Genomic DNA, 25,273 nt, shown 5'->3' on the forward strand with positions numbered 1-25,273 from the left:
ACAGTTTTAATCTGCCAGGAAATTTCATATCAGCGCACAGTCTGCTGCAGAGTGAAAATCTCATTTTGGAAAGAGCATAACTTAATCATAGCTAACACTTGCTTTGAGAATCATCAAAGAAGGCTGTATACATGGAAGAAGCCTGGAGATACTGGAAGGTCTCATAGTTTATACAATGGTAAGACAGAGATTCAGGAACCAGGTTTTAAATTGTAAGACATTTCCAGGGGCAGATGTGGACTCTGACCACAATCTATTGGTTATGAACTGCAGATTAAAACTGAAGAAACTGCAAAAAGGTGGGAAATTGAGGAGATAGGACCTGGATAAACCGAAAGAACCAGAGGTTGTAGAGAGTTTCAGGGAGAGCATTAGGGAACGATTGGCAAGAGCGGGAGAAAGAAATACAGTAGAAGAAGAATGGGTAGCTTTGAGAGATGAAATAGTGAAGGCAGCAAACGATCAAGTAGGTAAAAAGATGAGAGCTAATAGAAATCCTTGGGTAACAGAAGAGATTGAATTTAATTGATGAAAGGAGAAAATACAAAAATGCAGTAAATGAAGCAGGCAAAAAGGAATACAAACGTCTCAAAAGTGAGATCGACAGGAAGTCCAATGGCTAAGCAAGGATGGCTAGAGGACAAATGTAAGGATGTATAGGCGAATATCACAAGGGGTAAGATAGATACTACCTACAGTAAAATTAAAGAGACCTTTGGAGAAAAGGGAACCACTTGCATGAATATCAAGAGCTCAGATGGAAAACAATTTCTAAGCGAAGAAGAGAAAGAAGAAAGGTGGAAGGAGTATATAGAGGGTCTGTACAAGTGCGATATTCTTGAGGACAATATTATGGAAATGGAAGAGGATGTAGATGAAATGGGAGATATGATACTGCGTGAAGAGTTTGACAAAGCACTGAAAGACCCGGAAGTAGACTAACATTCCATTAGAACTACTGACAGCCTTGGGAGAGCCTGGCCTAACAAAACACTACCATCTGGTGAGCAAGATGTATGAGACAGGCGAAATACCCTCAGACTTCAAGAAGAATATAATAATTCCAATTCCAAAGAAAGCAGGTGTTCACAGGTGTGAAAATTACCGAACTATCAGTTTAATAAGCCACGGCTGCAAAATACTAACACCACTTCTTTACAGACGAATGGAAAACAGGTAGAAGCCGATCTCGGGGAAGATCAGTTTAGATTCCGTAGAAATGCTGTAACACGTGAGGCAATACTGGCCCTACGACTTATCTTCGAAAATAGATTAAGTAAAGGCAAACCTACGTTTCCAGCATTTGTAGAATTAGAGAAAGCTTTTAACAATGTTGATTGGAATACTCTTTCAAATTCTGAAAGTGGCAGGCGTAAAATACAGGAAGCAAAAGGCTATTTACGACATGTATAGAAACCAGATGGCGGTTATGAGAGTCGAGGGACATGAAAGAGAACCAGTGGTTGGGAAGGGAGTGAGACAGGGTTGTAGCCTCTCCCCGATGTTATTCAGTCTGTATATTGAGCAAGCAGTAAAGGAAACAAAAGAAAAATTCGGAGTAGGTATTAAAATCCATGGAGAAGAAATAAAAACTTTGGGTTCGCCAATGACATTGTAATTCTATCAGAGACAGCAAAGGACTTGGAAGAGCAGTTGAACGGAATGGACAATGTCTTGAAAGGAGGATATAACATGAACATCAACAAAAGCAAAACGAGGATAATGGAATGTAGTCGAATTAAGTCGGGTGATGCAGAGGGAATTAGATTGGGAAATGAGACACTTAAAGTAGTAAAGGAGTTTTGCTATTTGGGGAGCAAAATAACTGATGATGGTCGAAGTAGAGAGGATATCAAATGTAGACTGGCAATGGCAAGGAAAGCGTTTCTGAAGGAAAGAAATTTGTTAACATAGAGTATAGATTTGTAAGGAAGTCGTTTCTGAAATTATTTGTATGGAGTGTAGCCATGTATGGAAGAGAAACATGGACGATAAATAGTTTGGACAAGAAGAGAATAGAAGCTTTCGAAATGTGGTGCTACAGAAGAATGCTGAAGATTAGATGGGTAGATCACATAACTAATGAGGAGGTACTGAATAGGATTGGGGAGAATAGGAATTTGTGGCACAACTTGACTAGAAGAAGGGATCGGTTGGTAGGACATATTCTGAGGCATCAAGGGATCACCAATTTGGTATTGAAGGGCAGCGTGGAGGGTAAAAATTGCAGAGTAAGACCAAGCAGATTCAAAAGGATGTATGTTGCAGTAGGCACTGGGAGATGAAGCTAGCACAAGATAGAGTAGCATGGAGAGCGGCATCAAACCAGTCTCTGGACTGAAGACTACAACAACAACATTATTTGTAAATTACCTTTCCGTCATGTCGAGAGCGAGAGGCGACAGTCTGTACTGCGAAAGCTCTTCCACCACCTCGTCCAGCAGCAGTATCTTCTGCCGCATCAGTTCAACGTCGCTGTTTTCTGCACGACACTCCATGTCTGAGGTGGCACCCAGCGCTTCTGAGTCCGCCGTGACGACACGTCTGGAGCGTGACGCTTCTGGGCTGAGGAGGTGCAGCGCCATTTTCCTCGTGGTGTCCGCCAGCTGCTGCAGCTTCTCTGCCAGAAACAGAGCCTCTGGCGTGGCCTGCATCGACTTCCGCCCACTGGGGGCAGGATCCTCTAGCTCAGGCTCTGCGATCTGCACGCTCACTTCAGCATCTCGCTCCTGACCTATCAGCCCCTGCAACCGATCCTCCTGCGGTTCTAATATGTCTTCGTTTGGAGCCGACTCGCAGTTCGCAATGCCATTGTGATTGTAATGCATTTGTCCGTCGTCACACGCACACTGGTTTATTTTTTGCTCCATGTTCTGCCACCACGATTTGAGGCCCTTGTAGCTGTACTCGCGCTCCAAGAGCGTTAGAGAAAGGTCCTTCTCACCACTTTCCGACTGGTCTGCCGACTCAGTGGCATCAGCCCACTGATGCTGCCCTGACTGACGGGTATGGTGAGCTTCCGTAGCACCATCACGAGATCCCCCTGAAATTTCATAGCTCTTACTGTCATGTAAAAATTTGAGTCACGGTAAAATTAAAGCATTCACAGTACCTGTAACGGTATCTACAGTAGATCTTTTGTAAGCAACCCCCTCTCCCCCTCCCATTTAGCGCTGTTTGTGGTCTTAGTTCTTTGGGAAGCTACGTTCTCATAATTTTATTGTACTATTCAGCGTAAGCTAATTTACATTACATTCATTAACATGGTAAGTATTGCACATCTGAGTGCAGCATTTGCAATTCGAAGGATTAAGTGCTCTACCTGTAGAAACACACCATGTCATAATACCATTTTCTTTCCACAGAATGTCTTACTTGATCATGACTAATTACAATTGTCCTTTACAAATCTTATTCTGAAAATTGAGATACATCCATGACACACAAAGTTTGGAAAGTTAATACGCACATTTTATCCCATTTTCTCAGCATCATTCTCAGCATATGAGAGTAATTAGTGGTACAGTCCGGTCTACACCTACTTGCTGGCTACCAGTGCTTTCAAACATCTGTCCACCTGACCTCTGTCAAAAGGCTGCTCTTGACAACCTCTGTCAGCAAGTTTCTGGAAACAACTCGATCCCTCTTCATGACGATTTGCTATCACTCCCCAGAAAAAGCCTCAAATCTAGAAGACCAGCATATGAAATGGGAGTCCAAATGCTATCCACAGGATTCGACCAGGACACAGAATGGAAACGTGAGTGGCAAGCTACAAGAACCCGAAACCACGCACTTTTAGACAATCCAACAGTTCCAGGCTTCCACCAACCAAGGGAGGTGTCGGTGCAATTAACATATCTGACTGAAGAGGGTGGATGGGTGCAAATACAACATGCACAGGTGGGGCTTTTCAAGTGACAGTGTGTGTGTGTGTGTGTGTGTGTGTGTGTGTGTGTGTGTGACTGTGGTGACGCCCAAACAATGAGCCACATTGTGACTGAATGTCCAATCAGACGCTTCCCTGTTGGCATTGAGAAGCTCCATCAAGCATCCCACGAGGCACTCTGCTGGATCAAGTCCATCAACATCAGAGTGTAGTCTGAGCCGTTTTAAAACTTGTGTACTGTGTATAATTTCAGATGTTCATTTATATATATATATATATATATATATATATATATATATATAAATGAACATCTGAAATTATATATATTCCTTTGTTTTGCTAAATGTGTGTTACTGTAATTGATGCATACGAAGATGATAATAATAATAATAATAATAATAATAATAATAATAGTAATCATCATCATCATCATCCTACTGGGTGTTAGTTACTATTTTGAAATAAATTTAACATCATTAGGCGACATTCTACTTAAGAGCTTACAGGAGTGTTTTAGTACATGTCGTTACCAGGCACATTCTATCAGTTTATGGTATTGGCCATTGTGTTATGCAACCTGGACAAAAGCAGGAGTGACGTTTGTTCAATGTTCAGTATAGCACTAAGGATGGAACTAGGCTAGGCACGTATGGCAATGAGAGACTGACAGTCAATGGACAGTCAATGGTTACACTCAGAAAAAGTCTTCAGTGACTATCCAACAGACATCTAAAGCAGGTCATGGCACACGGCCTCAACGAAAATTCTTCCACAATAGAAGTAAGTCTTTCTTCTCTCTCCTGGAGTTTTGTAAAATTCGTCTGGGTCTGCCTTTGTATCACCAATCTAATGATTTCTAAATTTTCACAGATGCTGTTTAGCTGCCTCATTTCTCGTGCTAAAAAAAAAAGAAGCCAAAAATGTCCTTTCTAAAAGCATTTGCAATGTATTAGACGAGACGCTCAAGCCGACCCCCATCCCCCACACCAACCAATAGTCGCCTGAGAACAAGGCTGTCAATACCATCTGGTGCCCATACCCGTAAGGACACCCCTGGGCGTTCACCCAGCCTCTGTTCTATGTCCACACAGGTATCGGTGCGGTCGCTAACCAAAACAAAATAATGGTCAGGTTGAGACGAAAGCAATCGTTTGCAAACAAAGCCAGATATGAATGGAAAGGTCCAAAAGGCACGGGGCGCCAATGCATGTCTTCTACAAATCACTTTCTTGGCAGGTATGTGTGGTCTTTCCATCACGAGATCTGTGGGCGGTATGAAATAGTCATGGATGTAGCAAAATAATTTCACTGACCAGAAGAACAAGACTGGCCGATCCCAAATAAAAGTCAAAACGCGTATTAAAGACCATTCTGCTCACCAAAAAACGGCACTACTAGGCTTTGAAGGCTACAATTAAAGCTATGAAAACTGTTCTCTAAAACATCCCTTTCTGGTTGCAATTTTCACTTCAACCAATGTCTGTGGAAGAAAATACAAGAACTACGATTAAGGTAGGAATACAGATAAAGAGAAGTCAGATTGTTTTGCCGCATGTGTGCTACAGTGGCACACCTTCCACCAAACAGCGTTTTTAACTGTGGATGGTAACAATGGAGGAAATGCCCAGTGAAGGAAAGAAGCATAACATTTACATATTGTGCAGTCAATCAGTGGACGGAAAATCTTAGTATACCAGCTGAAATGTGGAACGTTTTTAACCTGCAGAAGAAGACCACGAACACTAAAGTTGGCATAGGAAAACAAACTCCTGAATAAACATCCGAACATTAGCTGAAGGAGGAAACACTACATGCTATACTTTAAATTGAGAGAGATTTCATTGGCATGCCTCTTCAAAAGTACATATAAATCTTGAGAAAAGATTATATGACGTAAGACTATATAACGACTCGGGGAACATAAGATGCTCAAAATCTCTGGCTTTCTTACAGAATACTGAATGAGAAACAAAATTCATATAATGAGACAAAGTTTCATCATTTGCTGCAGCAATAGTGTACAGAAAAGGGTAAGAATTGGTAAAACATTTAAACACGCCTATATACTACGTGAATGCCTATCCCAAGCCTGGACAAAATGTGACGGGATGACATCACAAGACGGTCGGGAGAGCCTCCCCACTGTTGCAGCTCCTTTGACAGTTATAAAAACCAAGGCTAAAATATTTGTGATCGGAAACACCAAGGTGAAGTATGTATACAGTCACAAAGCCCACGGTCGAAAAGCCAACGACGACGCTGTATCCTGTTTTCGAGTTTCCGTGACATCTCTTCACAAGATAACGCAAGACCGCATATTGCTCATGCTGTTCTCACCTATCCCGATACAGCGGGTTTTCGGCTGATGCCCTAGTCAGTACATTTTCTGAATCACTCACCCACTGGGAACGTATGTTCTAGGTCCATTCCCGAGAACAGCCATAACCACTCACCAGCAACTCTGGCAGGGAGCTGAAGCCACGCTGAATGAAGTATCCGTGTCAGCCAAGCTCAGTTCATTTCGATGCCCAGTTGGGTTAGACACATTGTTGCCACCAGAGGTGCCAGCTCTGTGTACTAAATTTCTCTCTGTATACCACCGTACTACCGACAAACTTAACCACGTGTATTTCATACTGCACTACGTATCACACCAAGAAAATTTTCGTTATTTCCTATACGTCCCTGTTGCCGCAATTTTTAATGGCCAGCTCGAGTTATTTTGCTATTAAAACAGCATTTCATTAGTCTAAAATGACAATATTGTGGATGAAGATATGTCATGCTGAAGGTTTCTCAGTATGATGTCAATGATGAAAAAACAGCAGCCGGTAAACTGCTGAAGACTTCTGAGCATAAGCAATAACTCAATCGCCACCGTTAGAGGGCTGGCCCAGTTGCTGCAGCACAGATACAACTTTGATATCCTGCCTTCTGACACATCCACAGCCACTCATGCATTGAAGCTCCTCACTGGAAGTCTGACTACCACTGCTCTGTCTACAAGTAATAACCAACGCCAAGACAGCCGCCTTATATATTTATTATAGTGAATATACTGTTTTCTTTCGTTTTTAACCAATGTGCGATGAAATTTTTAACTGTTTCAGAAAAACTTGCTGAATAATATTTTAATGTTAGTTACACTATTATTGAAGCATCAGCCTGGTTTGGGCTTCATCCTCCCATTTTAATTCTAGATTTATACACAATATTTTTTTCTTTTTAGTATCAAATTTGTATTTTGTCAATCAATGAGGGATTATTAGGTTCAGATGTCATGATTTCTTTAGTTAATTTCATTTCACAGCTTCTCTTGCATTCAGAATATTACGGTAGTGCATGTGTGTGAGAAATTTATAATCTAATGTCTTCCGGGAGGCTTGCCGGCAGCGCGGCGTGGAGCTGCCAGGCAGAAGTTGGTTGGTTGGTTGGTTGGTTGGTTGGTTTAAAAGAGGGGGAGGGACCAAACTGCTACGTCATCGATCCCTCGTTCCGATTAAAATAATTCCATAAGGGTGGGAGTGAAACAGAAGAGACATACAAAACACAGCTGGAAGAAAGGAGAAAACCACAAGAATGACAGAAGGGCAACTAACAGTAAAATGGACAAAATCGGACAAGAAAACCACAGAGAGACGCCCGAAACATGTAGAAGAGATCAAAACAAGAGAGTATATTACCTTCGCTGGCTGACAATGAGAATAACAAGGAGAAGCCAGCCACTCTGCAACACATTAAATCGTCCACCCTAAAAGCACTAGTGTGGAGGACACAGAGGGACAAGGGACATGCGCTGAAACTTTGATAAAATGATAAAAACCACACTCATAAATAAAATGTAAAACTAAAGCTGCTGTTGAGGCACTGTCGCCCAACACCGAAGGTAAGGTGCTGGCAAAGTTAAAAGTCCGCCGCCGAGCGACTAAAAGTTGGTAGTTCAGCAAGAGGTAGACGACCGTCATTTGTGAGCCATAGTGACACCGAGGTGGGTCCTCGCGACGGAGGAGGTAACCATGCGTTAGCCACGTACGGCCAATGCGGAGCCAGCAGAGCACAACTGATTCCCTGGGACACGACCACTTGGAAGACATCCACACATTCGTAGTCCCCTTAATGACACGCAGTTTGTTGTGGCTATTGTTACGCCATTCCGTCTCCCAATGCCAAAAAACCCTGCTGTGTAAGAACGCAAATCAGTTTCGGAGAAGACCATCTCCAGAAGTGGTTTCAGCATAGCCTGTTTGGCCAGCCTGTCAGCAAGTTCGTTGCCTGAGATTCCGACGTGTCCTGGGGCCCACGCAAACACCACTGAACGACCAGAGCGTTCCAGGTCATAGATAAACGCCTGAATGGACGCTACCATACGATGGCGAGGGTAGCACTGGTCGATAGCTTGTAGGCTGCTCAAGGAGTCAGCACACTGAAGAAGTGACTCGCCAGGGCAAGAGTGCATGTGCTCAAGAGCACGAGATATGGCCGCCAGCTCTGCAGTGGAAACACTGCAGCCATCTGGCAAGGAGTGCTGCTCAATATGTCCTCCATGAACATATGCGAAGCCTACATGAGCATCAGCCAACAACCCGTCAGTGTAAAGCAATTCATGGCCCCGGTACATGTCGAGAATCGAGAGCAAGTGATAGCGGGGAGCCGCAGGGTTAACCGAGTCATTATGGCCATGGGTATGGTTCAGAAGAATCTGCGCCCTAGGTGTACACGATAGAGGTGTACGTGAATCGACCTCTAGGAGAGGTGGTAACGGGAAGGACTCAAGTTCAGACTGAAGGGGCCAGACGCAAACCGCAATCATAAGCCCTGACGTAGGATACCGATATGAGAGATGAACCGCCGCGGTTGGGAAAAGGAGACGGTAATTCAGATGCGCACGAGAACTACGAACGCGTGCAATGTAACTGGCGAGCAATTGTGCACACCTAACCTATAATGGAGGGACTCCGGCCTCCACCAGGACACTGGTCACCAGACTCGTTCAAAAAGCTCCCGTCGCTAGGCGAATGCCACAGTGGTGCACTGGGTCGAGTAAATGCTCAAGCAGTGGAGGGCATTGAGGTGCTGCCAGCACTTCTGCTTAACCTGGCGAAGGTGAGGTAGCCAAGTCAATCGGGCGTGAAAATCTAGTACCAAGAAATGTCTCCACTACAGTGAGTGGATAGTCATTAAGGTAAAGATCTGTTTCTGGATGAACGGTGCGACGCCGACAGAAATGCATGACACATGACTTCGCCGCTGAAAACTGGAAGCCATGAGCTAGAGCCCATGACTACGCCTTGTGAATGGCCCCCTGCAGGCACCGCTCAGCAACACCAGTACTTGAGGAGCAGTACGAAATGCATATAAATCATATGCATACAGAGAAGGTGAGATTGAGGGCCCTACAGCTGCTGCCAGACTTAATAGCCACTAAAAATAGACACACACACTCAATACGGAACCCTGTGGAACGCCATTCTACTGAACAAGGGGGAGGGGGGGAGGGGGGGGGGGGGAGAACTATGGAAGGCACCGACCGACACGGAAACTACGGAAGCGACAGGAAGTTTTAGACAAAAATCTGGAGCAAGCCTCGGAGACCCCATGAAAGACGTGCATCTACCTTGCACTTCTTTCACTTATTTACAAGTTACTATATTGCAGCCCTATTATTATCATTACTAATACAGCAATAGCATGCCTGCTATTCTGCTGTTTTTTCTGTATGACAATATAATGAAACTGGAGAGAGGATTAGAGCGAAGTACTTTTATTTTGTTTTCATATTCAGCAGTCTCCATCAGCTCGCTATGTCGGCTTTCCTTTTCCCGTGCTGACCTTTTAGCTTGGAAGCATGGGCCAGTAGTTCGAACGACTGAGAAGCCCAAGTAGTCCTCATTCTTCTAAGTAGTAGTACCAACCTAAAACTCAAGTTTCTCCTGCACGTTTGGCTCTGTAAAGAGGCCTCCCTGACGACTGCCTGACTAAATTCTATCCAATTACGAGTCATTCCGCCAAGTCAGGAACATCTGCTTGAACGGCAGCTAGTTCGGCGACAGATCCATGCCCCCTGATTGGCTAGCGGAAAGTGTGCCCATTCCCACCTCCACAAGGCCCGGCTCCACTGGAGCAATGGCCGGTATGCGGTTAGCAGTCGTGAGAAGTCGGTGGCGAGATCCAGAAGAAGATGGTTGCAAGCCGGTAAGGATACGTGGGACTCTCAGTCACTACGTTCGGTATAATTCAACCCCCCCCCCCTCGTAACTACTTCGCCTTCATTCCTTCTCCAATACTCCGTGATATTAGTTAGTGAACATTTCATAACAGCTTTTGTGTGTTAGGTTTTCCCTTCTTTTTCGCCCACGTGTGAACACGTGGCGAGTAGTTCTGCATACGATATCTAAATTGAACCAGAAGTGGCATGGTCAGAGTTTCTTGTTATTTGTATTCGTAGATCAAGCTGTTGCAGGATGAGTTTTATGAATTTTATTAGTTTACAGACAAGAGGGCACTTTAATAACGCGCATCCACAAGTAGTTCATAGTTTGCCTTTTCAATACATTTACGTATTAGCTATTGGCTCCAGGCTCTTACCTTTCACTAATCATTGGAGTAAATTCTTTTCTGAATGGTCAGCTCCCACCCTTCCTTGTCCATTTCGAGCGCTAGTATTGTGGTTGACTGCTCAATTTAGGCCATATCCCCATATGTCCCAAGTCTTGTATTAACATCCATAGGTAACAAAACATGTATATGCAATAATTATACTTCGTTTGTACAAGTGTAATTTCGATTTATCATAAATTGTTGTGCTTTTAATCCGACTTTTAATGGAAACTGTGAACCCCATTTATAGAGATATCAAGGAAATGCTAGCATTGCAAGGCCCCCTACTGAAAATGCTCCTCTCAAGATGATTAAACTGTAAATCCAATGAGTAGTTAGTTTGATCGTGGTGGTTATTTTTTTATGTAGTCAGATAGATGATCCTTGCGCCAGGCCCTAATCCTTCCTGATGCGCCGACAACTCTTCTGTGGTGACCCGTATGAAATTCAACCCCAGTCCTCCCTTTTAGATAAGGGACAGTCACACTGATAGGGTAGTTGTGAGCAAAATCCACGTTATGTGGTGAAAGGGGAGGCCCTGCCATTCCCGATCCCTTGTAACAGGCAAGGCACCTCTTTTACCCACTCATACAATGTGTCAAGGATATGATGTCGCCAGACCGTGTCGTATGCTTTACGTAAGTCAAAAAGGACGGCAACCAAATGTTGGCATCTGGAAAAGGCTGTTCAGATGGCAGACTCGAGGGACAAGATTATCAGTGGTAGAGCGACCCTGGCGGGATTCGCCCTGACATTGAGCCAGTAGGCCACGTGACTCCAGGACTCAACCCAACTGCCGACACACCATACGTTCCAGCAGCTTACAAAGAAAGTTGGTGAGGCTGACACGCCAGTAGCTATCCACATCAAGCGGGTTTTGACCTGGTTTGAGCACTGGAAAGATGGTGCTCTCTCGCCACTGCGATGGAAAGATGCCATCGCATCACATCCCGTTGAACATGATGAGGAGATGTAGCTTGTAGTCAAATGAGAGATGTTTAATCATCTGACTGTAGATCCGATCCGGCCCAGAAGCTGTGTCAGGGCAATGTGCAAGGGCGCTGAGGAGCTCCCACTCTGTAAATGGGGGATTATAGCGCTCACTGTGGCGTGTAGTGAACAAGAGGACTTTCCTTTCCATCCGCCATCTGAGGGTGCAAAAGGCTGGGGAGAGGGGGGGGGGGGGGTTAGTTCTCCAACGCAGAGGCTCTAGCACAGTACTCAGCAAAGTGCTCGGCAATCACGTTTGCGTCAGCAGATAATACACCATTGATGTTAACGCCAGGGACACCTGTTGGGGTCTAGTACCCAAAAAGATGTCTGATCTTCGTTCAGAGTTGGGAAGGTGACGTATGGCACCCAATGGTCGATACGTACCTCTCCCAACACTTGTGTTTTTATGGTCAACATAGCTGCAGGAATTACCCAAGTCAAATACCCGCCCCAACACATCCTGGATAGTTCATACAGCGATGATGACCGTAATGCTGTGGTGGTGTAATGGTCAGCATATCTGCCTAAAGCAAAAAGACCCAGGTTCGAGTCCCAGCCGCAGCACAATTTTTAATTCACTTCTTCAGGTTCCAACGTTATCCCAGACAAATTAGAGATTTAGATGTCTCAGGGAAAATTTAATTTAAGATCTATACGATCACTTGTGTTTCCGTTGTTTCATAAGCTGGCAAACGTGGGCATGGAGCCGCTTAAAAGCTATTAAGTGCTCTAGAGAAGGGTGTCGCTGTAGAGCTCGCCGACGCTCTTTAATTTCCTCCACGACTTCGGGCGACCACCAAGAGACTGTCTTTCGCCAGGGGCGCCCTACAGAACGAGAGATCGCGTTTTCCATCGCAGAAAAGATCGCTGTAGTGACCTGCTCAATAACAACATCGATGTCACCATGTAGGGGAGATTCAGCTGTGACAGCAGAGGTGAAGGTTTCCCAGGCTGCCTTGTTTAAGCCCATCTGGGTAGGTGTCCATGGGAATGACGCTGGGGGAGTGACAGGAAGATGGGGAAGTGGTCACTACCACAATTGTCTTCATGTGCTCTTCAGTGGATAGATGGGAGAAGGCCAGGACTGCACACCGAGAGATCAATGGCCAAATATATGCCATGTGCCGCACTGAAATGTGTAGGGGCAGCTATATTTAAGAGGCAGAGGTCGAGTTATGATAGTAAATTTTCGACCTCCCTACCTTGGTCAGTAAGCTTGGCGCCACCCCACAAAGGGTTACGCACATTAAAATCTCCCAGAAGTAGGAAGGGTTTGGGGAGTTGATCGATCAGTACAGCCAATACGTTCAGGGGTACTGCACCATCTGGAGAAAGATATACGTTGCAGACTCATTTCCTGCGCCGTCCTTATCCTGACAGCCACAGTATCAAGAGGTGTCTGAAAAGGCACAGGCTCACTATATACTGAGATCAGGACCTAGACGCAAACTCCACCTGACCCTCTACTACAGTCACGACAATTCCTGTAATATCCCTTACAGCCGCAGAGGGCAGGGTCCGCATTGCCGAAAATCAGGTTTCCTGGAGGGCAATGCAGAAAGCAGGTGTAAAGTGTAACAGTTGCCATAGCTCAGCCAGGTGCGGGAAAAAACTGCCACAATTCCACTGGAGGATTACATGATCGTGAGACTGGGAAGGCATGAAACACTCAATGAGGTAGTCTACGCCTCAGGGTCACCTGCTGCCACCAGATGAGTACCTGTACGATCGACATCCATTGTGTTTGCTGGCCCAGAGAGATCTATGTTCTCAGCAGATGCCAGAATCTCCACCTCATCCTCAGGCACAGAGCTTGTAGATAGTGGTGGTGTGGGTGCCACTTCAGTGCATTGGTTCTTGGGGATCTTTTTCATTTTAGGTTCCTCTCGCTACTCCTTAGGTTTGTCCAGCTGGGGGGCTTCACTGATTCAGTCCCAGGGAATGAGGAGGACCGTGAAACCCTACAACCAACTACCTGTGGTTGCTTCAGCCACTGGCAGCTATTAGCTTTGCCACTGGTAGGAACCTGGGATGGGAGTGACCCAAGGGACCCCTTCCTGGCGAGAGGAGCTGAACAACACTTACACTTCTCTGGCTGACAAGTGGGGACTGAAGTCCCCAATGATTGGGGATATGGGGAAGGGGGGGGGGTTGCTCCTGAAGTAGGTTGTGCAGGAGCAACATGGGTGGCTGTGCCCCCACCATCAAGGGGGCAGGTGGAGTCTGACGGCTCTGAGAGCCAACTGTATGTGGCAGAACGGAAGATGGTAGAACAGTTGTCATAGTGGCGGTGTAGGTTGACATCGTATGCACAGGATGTAGGCTCTCATATTTTCTCTTAGCCTCAGTGTAGGTCCGTCGGTCCAGGGTATTTTATTCCATCACTTTTCTTTCTTTCTGGAGAAACCTGCAGTCTGGCGAGCAAGGCCAATGGTGCTCTCTGCAGTTGATACTGATCAAAGGCAGGGCACAAAGAGTATTGGGATGTGAAGGACGTCCACAATCCCGACAGGCGATGCTGGAAGTACAGCAGGATGACATATGGCCGAACTTCCAGCACTTAACACACTGCATCGGGGGAGGGATGTATGGCTTTATGTCACAGCAGTAGACCATTACCTTGACCTTTCTGGGTGATGTGACACACTAAGACCAAGATGAAGACACCGTTGGCAACCAGATTATCCCTCGGACCCTGGTGGAGGTGCCGGATGAAATGGACACCTCGCCATTCTAAATTGGCGCGCAGCTCATAGACTGCAAAAGAAGGTCCCTGTGAAATACGATACCCTGGACCATATTTAAGCTCTTATGGGGCGTGATGGAAACAAACATCCCCCAGCTTGTCACAGGAGATTAGTGCCTGTAACTGGGCAGAGGATGCTGTTTTGATCAAGACCGACCATGGCCACATTTTGAACAAGCCCTCAACCTCAGCAACTTGTCCTCTACATGCTCCACAAAAAATTGAGGTTTCATTGACAAGAAATATTCCCCATCAACTCTCATACATATGAGGTACTGGGGTGAATAAGCTTCACTCCCATCCTTAGCCTGGCGTTCCTCCCACGGTGTGGCCAGAGGGGAGGGGGGGGGGGACGATTTAGGGTCATATTTCTTAGCATTGAAGTTAGACCTTGATTTTGTAGAGTGTGCTGGTGTTTAAGCACCAGCAAGAGATGACGTACTATGCTTCATGGTGTGTCATCCACCCTGATGCCACCCACTCTGACCAGGGGCCCTCCTACGCAGATGCCACCCAGATGCAGCAAAGGCCACCTGGCAGGATGACCATTGCCGGGAGTCCCAATGCCCCAGGGTGATGAGCATCTACTCCTTGGAATACATGGGGAGTTAACGGCGCACCCACCAGCAGAGCTATCCCTGTGTGGTCAGGGGGCTACAACCAACAGGGTACATGGCGGCTCCACCACAACAGACTGGCTACAGTGCTGGTTATCAGGCGCAAACGAGCTAAGAAGTCCATTACCATCAACAGTGCAGAAAGCAATACTGCACAGAGGATGGAGGAAAACGCACCCAGGAGGGTGACCTCGCCCAACAGCTGAAGAATGAGCAGAAAAGTGCAGATCCACATCGACGAAGGATGCGAGAGGTCTCAACACATGGACACTATGAACTATGTAAGGCGCCCTTCCCCATTTGGCTCGCTCTTCGGGAAAACTTTGACAAATGGAGGTCAAACCATACAACGGACCATCACATAAAGACCGAAACGTGTGAGAATCCTTTTAATCGCCTCTTTCGACAGGCAAGAATACCACGGGCCTATTCCAACCCGCAGGGGGGCGGGGTGGGGGGGGGGGGGGGGAGGGGCAGGCAGAAAGGCTCCGAGAGGAAGTGTGGGCGGCCGACAGCCCCTGCAAACTGCGAGGCTTGTCTCTCTGGCAGTGTCTCGCCGAGTCAGCGGAGCAGCTTTCCCTTGGAAGTAGGAAATGGCCAATGCCGACAGGGACACCAAGTAATTAAACTTGAGCCTTCAGTTATGGGGAGCTGGTCGACTGGACGCAAGGCAACGCTGTTTGAGAGTAAGGCATAAGACTAAGGAATGTGGACAGCAGGACTTTCAGACCTGATAGCATCTTTCCCAGGCACGTGAAATAGGAGAAGCACTTTTAGTTTACCCATTCGGTATTTGGCTGGATTCTTGTAGTAGAGAAATCAGACACTGGCACGTGGATCTCGAGGGGTGATTTTGGGCACACATTCTGCCTTAGGCAAGGGTGAGTCACTGGCTCCTCTGTGCTGGACGTACTGGTGGGGGGTTCTACTTTACGTATGTACTCCACATGCCGCCATACGGTGCGTGGCGGAGGATAGCCTCTAGCACTACTAATCATTTCCTTTCCTGTTCCACTCACAAACAGACGGAAAGAAAAACGACTGCATGCTTCCGTACAAGTGGTAATTTCTCCTTTCTTATCTTAGTGGTTCTTACGCGAAATATATGTCATGGCCGTAGACTCGTTCTGCACTCAGCTTCAAAAAGAGGTTCTATAAATTTTCTTAACAGTATTCTTCGAAAAGACTGTCTTTTCTCCAGGGATTCCCATGTGTGTTCCCGAAGCTTCTCTGTAACGTTTGCCTGTTGTTCGAACACATTACAGGGTTGTTTTTCCTACTCATCCGCATTAACTAACATTTTTCCACATTAAGAGCTAGCTGCCATTCACTACACCAGATAGAAATTTCATCTAAATCATCTTGTATCCTCCTAAAGTCATTCAACTTCGACGCATTTCGATATACCGCAGCAGACTACTACCTACCCATGTCTGCCAGATCATTTATGCATACAGAAAATAACAGTGGTCCTATCACACTTCCTTGGGGAACTCCTGACGATGCCTTTATCTCTGATGGACACTAGCCTTCGAGGACAACGTACTGTGTTCTTTTACAGAAGAAGTCTTCGAGCCACTCATATATTTGGGAACCTATTCCTTATGCTGTTATTATCGTGAATGGTTTTGATTGTAAGCGTCTCGCATCTGTATAGCTATTGATCATGAGTACGGGAAGAGCGGACTGCTCTGAGATCAGTTAAAGGACAGCGAAACTTCGTCATTCTGACGTCAAATTCTAAACTCTTCAGTTTTTATTCTACTTGGCCACTCCAACTGGACGTTGGAGGGAGAAAGCTTTGTATGTAAACTGACTCCCAGAGAGCAGCTGCTCATTTTATCCGAGGTTAGAAAGTTTTCGGTAAACTGTACAGTCTAAAGTTCGCTGTTTTGCACTGAGTGGTACTGCAGACTTCATCCAGCGGCATCGATGGACTGCATAGACAGACAGTGATAGCATTCTACTGGCAAACCAGGCGAGAGCGAGACTTGCTGCTGTTTGCTGCTAACAATCGGATCAGCTACGGTAAGGTTACGGAACAATGTAAAGCGTTGGATGCACATCGAAAGGAATCAAGTTAGATAACTTGGGACTAAACTAACAGTGATGTGTGTTAAGTGGGGAACAGAACTTAGGGAAGTGATCATCTTAACTTTCTTTTCTTGCCCTATTAGAGCCAAGTGGTCATTCATTTGATTAGTTAAATTTGTGAGAACATGTGTTGTAATATTAGAAGGAAAGCAGCTGAAGTTTCCTTTGTCAACCTCGGCTTTCCTCCACTAATTATGAATAAATATGAAATTATTATTCTTTCCTTTGATGACTGAATTTATGCAGGGTAAATCACCTAAAACTTGCACCGCAAATATAGCGGAAATGCGAAGTTCTGTTGATGGCTCGTTTCCACAGAATGAATTTGTAGTCAAGAGCGGTGGTGGTAAGTTCTTAGGGCACCAAATTCCTGAGGTCATTGGTCCCAACACATTACTTAATCTAACTTTAACGTAAGCGAAGGGCAACACACCCGTGCCCGAGGCAGGACTAACCTCCGACGGGGGCAGCCGCGCGAACCGTGGTAAGGCGCCCTACACCTCGCGCTAGTTAAGGGCTCAATTCTTAGCCAACAAACAGATTGTAATAATTCTTACAAAGTAAACACACTTTTTCCAATGGAACAATGCTTATCGACATGAACAAACTAATGCAGGGTAAATCAGAACGTCAGTGGTGTTTGTTACAGGAATGCAGCGAGGGTCGTTCACGAGAAGTCATATTTAGAAAAGTTTCCACGGTACTTTGTGCATTCAACCTGCGTAGCCGCTAGGTACTATGTTGCTATGTTTGCTTACAGTGTGCTGAGTGTTCCTAGAGTGCATTACGACTTGCTGCTCAGTGTGTGACAGTCCAATCAGTAGGTCGTTTGTGGGATTTACTAATGCAGAAAAGCCGACTTGTTCCTGATGTATGGAGAGCGTTGGAAGAATGCAGTTCGTTCTCGTACGGCGCATGTGGCAAGATATCCCATTACACATCAATCATCTCGACAATTATTTTTCAATCTCTGCAAACAGTTACGTGAATATGGTAGTGTAACACCTACACAACGTAACAGAAGGAAACAATTGACCATAGAAGAGGATTAAAATTAATGTTATTCCCGCTGTTAATCCGTACGTTAGCTCCCGCGCAATCGCACGAGGAAGTGGCATGAGTCTAACAAGTCTCCTATGAATTCTCCATCGGCAAAGGTTCCATCCCTATAACATCTCTCTCCATGAAGAGTTGCATGGAAACGATGAGAACCGTGTTAACTAATGTACATGGGCATAAAGACGGATACTCCTGATGTATCATGCATCCTGTTTACTGATGACGCCACATTTACCAATCACAGCCAGCTAAATCGCCGAAACATGCACTATTTGCTCTGTTGACACTTCCCGTTGGCTTCATCAGGAGGACTGTCAGCGTTCATATAGTGTAAACGTGTCGTGTGGGGCAGTGAACAATCGAGAGACGAACACTAACGCGCTAAAGTAATGCAGTCTCCTAACAGACCATCTTACACGGATGATAGACGACGTTCCTCTGCATGCTAGAAGGCACTAGGGTACCAACATGATGGGTGTCCAAGGCCATAGTGCATGAAGGACTATCGCATATCTTCACGAATTGTTTCCAAATCGTTGGGTTGGACGCAGAGGACCTGTACCATGGTCGGCCTGTTCCCCGCATTCGACGCTTTTAGATTTTTTTCTCTGGGGAAATGTAAAAGAAGCTGTCTACAAAGACATATCAACTACACCCGAACCGGGGAATCTTGGGCGCCTTGCAATGGTTCCTGCGGCTTCCCCCCGTCGGAGGTTCGAGTCCTCCCTCGGGCATGGTGGTGTGTGTTGTCCTTAGCGTAAGTTAGTTTAAGTTAGGATAAGTAGTGTGTAAGCCGCGGGACCGATACCCTCAACAGTATGGTCCCATAGAAACTTACCACAAATTCCCAATTTTCCAACTACACCCGCTGATATGCAACGACGCATTACTGTAGCCTGCTCTCATATTTCCGCTGAAATGCTAGCATGCGTACAGCAGTAGTTTCCAAACCAAACTGGAAGCGTGAATTGCCGATGCCGGTGACAATTTTGAACACAGCCTGTGATAGTTGTCTCGTTACTGGTCATAATCCACATAACTAGTGGACGCACTTGTGTTGTTCTTTAGTGTGTGCCATCACAGGTATCTCACAAGTGTGAGTGGGAACTTTTCAAAATACGTCGTACACGACTCGCACTGCAACAAACACCACTGCCATTCTAATTTACCCTCTTTTTAGTTTGTTACTGTCAACAGGAATTGTTCTGTTTAAATCTTATTTTTGCCAAAAAATACACTTTATAAGTGTTATTACAGTCTGTAGTGGCTAACAATATAAGCCCCTGACCTACACTCCATTCTGTGAAAATCGCGCACCAAGAGCACTTTTCATTTCCACAATATTTGCAGTGAAAGTTTCAGGTGATTCACCCGATTCTTCATTTACTAATTAGTACGATCACTTCGTTTATTGTACTACTTTACTACCCACCGTAAATTAGTAGTTGTCATTATGCAACGGACTGTCTGTAGTTCAGTCCTTTCTGTTTCTATTTCTGATACATAAAAACACAGTTGACAGCCATCTTTTACTGTCTGTAGTTCAAATGGTTCAAATGCCTCTGAGCACTATGAGACTTAACTACTGAGGTCATCAGTCCCCTAGAACTTAGAACTACTTAAACCTAATTAACCTAAGGACATCACACACATCCATGCCCGAGACAGGATTCGAACCTGCGACCGTAGCGGTCGCGCGGTTCCAGACTGTAGCGCCTAGAACCGCTCGGCCACTCCGGCCGGCTTGTCCGTAGTGTCCCGCGAAATTATTACACTTCAGCAGCTGCCACTTCTTTTTTACATAGCCTTTTTATTTTACTAACTGGGAATTACAAACAAGTCAAATTTCCTAAATAAATGTACGTTACAAAAATTTGGACTGTTACACTCCTAACCTTGAAAAGGTATAAACCCCAAATTAACTACCACTGTGGGCCTAGCAAAGTGATAACTACGTAAATAGCGGCTCGACGTGAGGGCGATCAATGAAAAAAGTGAACATTCCCTTAAGATTACGTACATCTTCATACTATTGTTTGAGCTTTCATCACTGTAACTTAGGTTTCTCATCACCTTCCGAATTTTGATCAGTAACCGGGTTTGTCAAAGCAAATAGAAGTACTTTATTTTCAGTGTTAAGTTATCGAATACGAACTGATGTCTGTCCAGCTCTAACCGTTAGTCTGCGTAAGTATGGTAATAAAATATTGTGAAAGGGAGGGGGGGGGGGGGTGGTTCACTAAGAACCACAGGAAGCATTTTGTCAGCAAACTAACGTAAAGTCAACAAACGTGTCAAAACCAAACCATCAAACAACAGTCTTGATATCGGCAAAAGTTTTAAAATTTTAGGATCGTAGGGAATGGTGCCTTCCACGGAATATGTCGCCGATCTTCTCATAGAAAGATTGAAAACAACTGAAAGAAAATATCAGTGGTGAGCGATAGCCTGTAAAGTTGGTTACGTGCCATTTGCAACGGTGTGTAATAAATGTTTGGATGGCATAACAAACTGCACAGGTAACAGGAGTGGTATGAACCCCTTCGAAGGCGTCTAATGAAGATCGCTGGAAACCTAAGAGGACTATGTTATCGGCTTCTCTTACACTCCACATTCTCGACATTCTGATGGACAATTATGAGAAACTGACGATTTCCGCTAGACAAGGAGTTAAAAAACAGATAGTCTTCAGACTATCGGATGATTCACCCATCAGAGCCACTAAGCTGTCACAAAGCCTGCCGCATGGCTATTAAATGACCGTAATATAGCATAATTGAGACTCACTTGCAATCTATATCAACGTTAATTCGTGACTTGGGGTTTCATTTAGAGGACTTTTTAAGTTACAGCCCAATAAACAATCAATGCACCAATAAGTGTAAGACGTGTACATTACTGTTAGTTGCAGTGAGGAAACATGAAATTTTAAATTTTATTGTTGTCCTCAACTCTCGGTCTAGAGGTTATCGTTGCTGCCTCCAGACCACATGGTCTTGGGTTCAATATCTGGGTAAGAGGAAGATCTTCGCTTGGGAATTGGTTGAGTATTGTCCTGATCATTTCATTTAATCATTACAAAGGCGCCAAATGGACTTGCAGCAAGCGGCCAAATAACCCCAGTCAATAATGCCGTAACGATCATTTCATTGATTTTTCTTTTTTCATTTTTGTTGCCACAGCAGGAGAACAAATTATCATTACTTTAGAAAATAATCCCAGATTTACAGTGACTTCATGAAATGTTTGGAATCATTGCGATATTCGTTCCACAAGCTTCTTTACCTGTCGAAAATTGGACTTACGAACAATAAGAATTCGCAGCATTAGACAAAGCATAGTACTTAAGGACAAAATAAGTTTTTGAGGTGATGTTGCATACCTGTGAGAATGAAGTTGGGCATTTTTTTGCCTGCTAAGAGCTTAGCTAATTTTATTCACCTGGAACAGACAAGAAAAAATCTCAATTTAGTAACAGCTGAAATGAAACGCTGATGTTATAGCGTACAATGTCTAATTGATCACTTTGCGTATCCAAATTCTCATTCACACACACGCACCTTCACACCTGAAGGATCAAATACGTTCTTGCGATGTATTTCTTGCAGAGTAAGACATGAGTACCTCCTCTACTTTCTACCATTTGATGCTAACAGTTGGGCAACCTGGCACCATCGTCCCCGAATCTTGTTAATATATTTATTTATTTTTTGAATTTACTTAAGGTATTTTACAATAGTTCCGAAGAAATATATCACACAGTACCATCGAATGTAGATAGATTGCAAAACATGTCACCCTTGAACTCAAATTTTCTGTGAGTACATTTCCTTCGACGGCTAAAAATGAAGTGTATCAGCTCGGTTATCCCTGGGACATTTTTGTTTATGTCTGACAAACTGTACTTCTCACCATTCGAGATTAGCTCCTAGCCCCTCGTCTGTCTTTAGCGTAAGACCTCTGTGAAAGGACTTCTTGCACCAAACTCACAGTTTCATAATCACTGGTATATCATCCAGTCGTTCACATGCCTGAAGAACTTGAGATTGTGCAACAGATGCAGCCTTAATAGCAATCCATTGCGATTTTCCACACAGATGAAATTTGTCCAAATTTGTCTTCTACTTGTTTCACAGAATATAAACATTTTGTCGCCGTAAAAGTACTTCCATCTGTACACACCAGTTACTGACTAAATGGTTTAGCTCCCCGCCTTCTCGTTTGCCCTCTTCGCACGGGGTACAGCCAGGGTAGCACAAGCAGTGTGAGTGAAATTGTCCGTGCTTAAACGTCTAGATTTGTCTGTTGAGATGGTCTAATCAGAACGGCCATTGTATTAGTTCAGTTTCATATATTCAATGAGTGAAAACATCGGCCCCGATGCCAGCTACTCTGATCAAAGTCTCTATTCACGTACACCACTGAGTCACAACGAAGTTAATCTCGCACAACGACCAACGGCGGCAGCTGGGAGTCCTGATGCCCCAAGAAGACGTGCAGTTTGGGAGCTAGCAACTCAGTCATCGGAACTGTGATCGCCGTGTTCTCAAAGAGATCTACGGGAAGAGCACATAATAATGCCATCCACGTCGGATTGGCTACCGCGTGGCTTTTAATTGCACATACAGTATGAGTCACACAATTATTGTGCGCAGAGGGTCCTCAACACTAGGCAGCAGGCGCTATTTAAGGCGTTGTTCCCCAAACACGAACCGGCAGTGGCATTTGATGTCCAAGGGGTTGTCACTAATTATTCCATATCAAGCTCCCCCTTGTTAAAGTAGAAACCACACCACCAAATCCAATCAACTTTCGTTATTCCAGCTAGCGCTTCAAGTACTTATTTACAAGATAATTGATTTGCAGGTGGAGTAATTACGAGGGGTATCTCAAGAACTCAGTCAACATATTCATGCGTAACCTCAACATTACAATGTTAGCGATAAATTTAGTTTCCATTCCTGTAGCGCGTTGCATTGCATATATGTATCGAGAAACTCGTAGGTTACCCAAAATTATAAACCAAAAAGTCATGTAAGTATGAAACATAGCTACTTACCGGTACACAGGATTCGCCCATGACTGGTTCATCCGAGAACACTTATGTGATGGCGGTATCACCGTATGCTTAAGTGAAAATAAAACGGACTGCCAGACGAAATAGCGAATCACCTATGCGAAGTAAAGTATTCTTATGTTTAATACCACCGCCATCTTTTAAAAAATAGAAAATTGACGTAACACGTACTAGGTGTCTATACTGTTGAACTACGTTTATTATGACAGAATTTGGGAGTACAAATAGTCTCTGAATACACGATTGTTAATCACCTGTACAGGAAATGATTAAGAAAATCGTCGCTGAAGTGAAATGTCTGCTATAGCAACGGCGAAAGTGTATCACTAACTACCCAAAGCATAGAGTTCGATACAGTCTTACACCCAACATTTCGATCATTAATATGTCTTAATGTCTGCTTTCAGAGATAATTTGTTTATACGAAATCTCTCGTTGAACCCATAACGAGTTTGCTTAGTAGAAGTGCACTGTGTTTGACAGAAGAAGACTGGATGAAGCGCATACTTCGATACAATTCATCGGCTTCGAACAGTGACGCAGTAAACATAGCGACCGTCACGTGTACTCAGAAAACCACTTTTTTTCTTCATACTTACCGGATTTGAAGCTCAGTGCCCGTACATTAATTTCCCAAAACACTATACCGCAACTATCACAAACGTTTGCAAAATGCCTCTAAAAAAACATTTTTGCTAGTCGTTGAGTATAAAGCATTTGTACCTTTTCAGGAGGCGCATAAATAAAGTTTCCCTAGGCTCCTGAACAGAAGCGAAACAATTTAAGTGAAATATTTATTGGAAATGACAATGTTTAGCGTTTTTTTAACATACCAGTGTAATATAGGCGTCTGTCATACAAACTTCTGTATCCCTATATTACAGAAGTCTGCCACCTGCGACTGGTACCACGATGTAACAATCTCTGCCTCTATCAGTCTGAAAACGTTTTCTCCAACAGGAAAGGAAATTCGTGCTTGGATTCTGGGTATTGTGTGCAGCCCTCCTGTGATGATCCGGTTCAGAAACTCGGCGTCAGCATGGTACAGCTTCAGGCAAGCCATAGCTGCCCCCATGTGGTTTACTTTGTGGGCTGGTGTCAGTAGTTTCGGCACCAACCCGGCGCACAATTTCCGAAACAACAGTTGTTCCGCTACAGTTTCAGGCAACTTGGAGTGGCACATCTGTGGCAACTGGCTGCTGAGATACATGACTGAAGCGAGGGTTCTCCATAATGGGTTCCGGCACAAGCTTCCCAAGTTCGACTGTAATGAAGGTTGGCCTCCCTTTGCCCTTCGTATCATGAATAATTTTGCGACCTGCTGCCAAGTTTTTGCACTTCCAACGCACCATTCGCTTGCTCATGACGTTATGCCCATAGAACCGGTACAGCTGATTAAATTCATTTGGCGCTATGTTCTGAACATTCAAAAACCTTTTTCACTAAGGGCGGGAGCTGGAATACAAGCCTCTATGTTCAACCGCTGCCGCGTAGCTATTGCAAGACCTCGGGAAGATCCAACAGCGCCAAGCCACATCAATCCGTTACGTATACGCAGTCGCTTGGCGCTACACGATTTGCTATCTGTGGGAACTTACTTTATGGACGAGCGTCCGTAGCTACTGCGAGTCAGGTGGATGAGCATGCGTCGACTGTAGGTAAGTAGTTTATATAAGCACTGAGGATCTGCAGCTTGGGAAAATTCAGATTCAGCCGTGGAACCATGACCTAAATATTCTAACGCAACAGCTTATTTCACGTAGATTCAAACATGAGGCAGATAATCTGATGATTACTTTCTAAAAATGCTCTCTGTGGAAATCGCTGGCTAGTTTGTCCACACTTTATATTGTTGTAAATGTACAGCAAATAAAAATGGGAAGGAAGCCAGTCTTTTGTAATTAGTGGTCGAATAAAGGGAGTACTGTACAGAGACGAAAGGTGGCTGTTACCGGAGCCTATATACTGTAATAACCATGTCTGCAGAGAACATTTATATGAGTAAGCAATTGACCCGGAACCCAGAATCAGTTCAAATTGCCTATTTAACGGCTTTCCGTGTTAATAAAAATTTTATTTTCAGTATTTCATATAATTATTATTCGAATTAAAATATTTAAAATTCTGTCTGTCTACTCAATAAGAGGCATAACCTTACGACAAACGTTGAGATGGAGGCACTTGGCTACTTGCAACTAACT

The sequence above is a fragment of the Schistocerca americana genome, chromosome 8, assembly GCF_021461395.2.
Source record: "Schistocerca americana isolate TAMUIC-IGC-003095 chromosome 8, iqSchAmer2.1, whole genome shotgun sequence".
Classification (NCBI taxonomy): domain Eukaryota; kingdom Metazoa; phylum Arthropoda; class Insecta; order Orthoptera; family Acrididae; genus Schistocerca; species Schistocerca americana.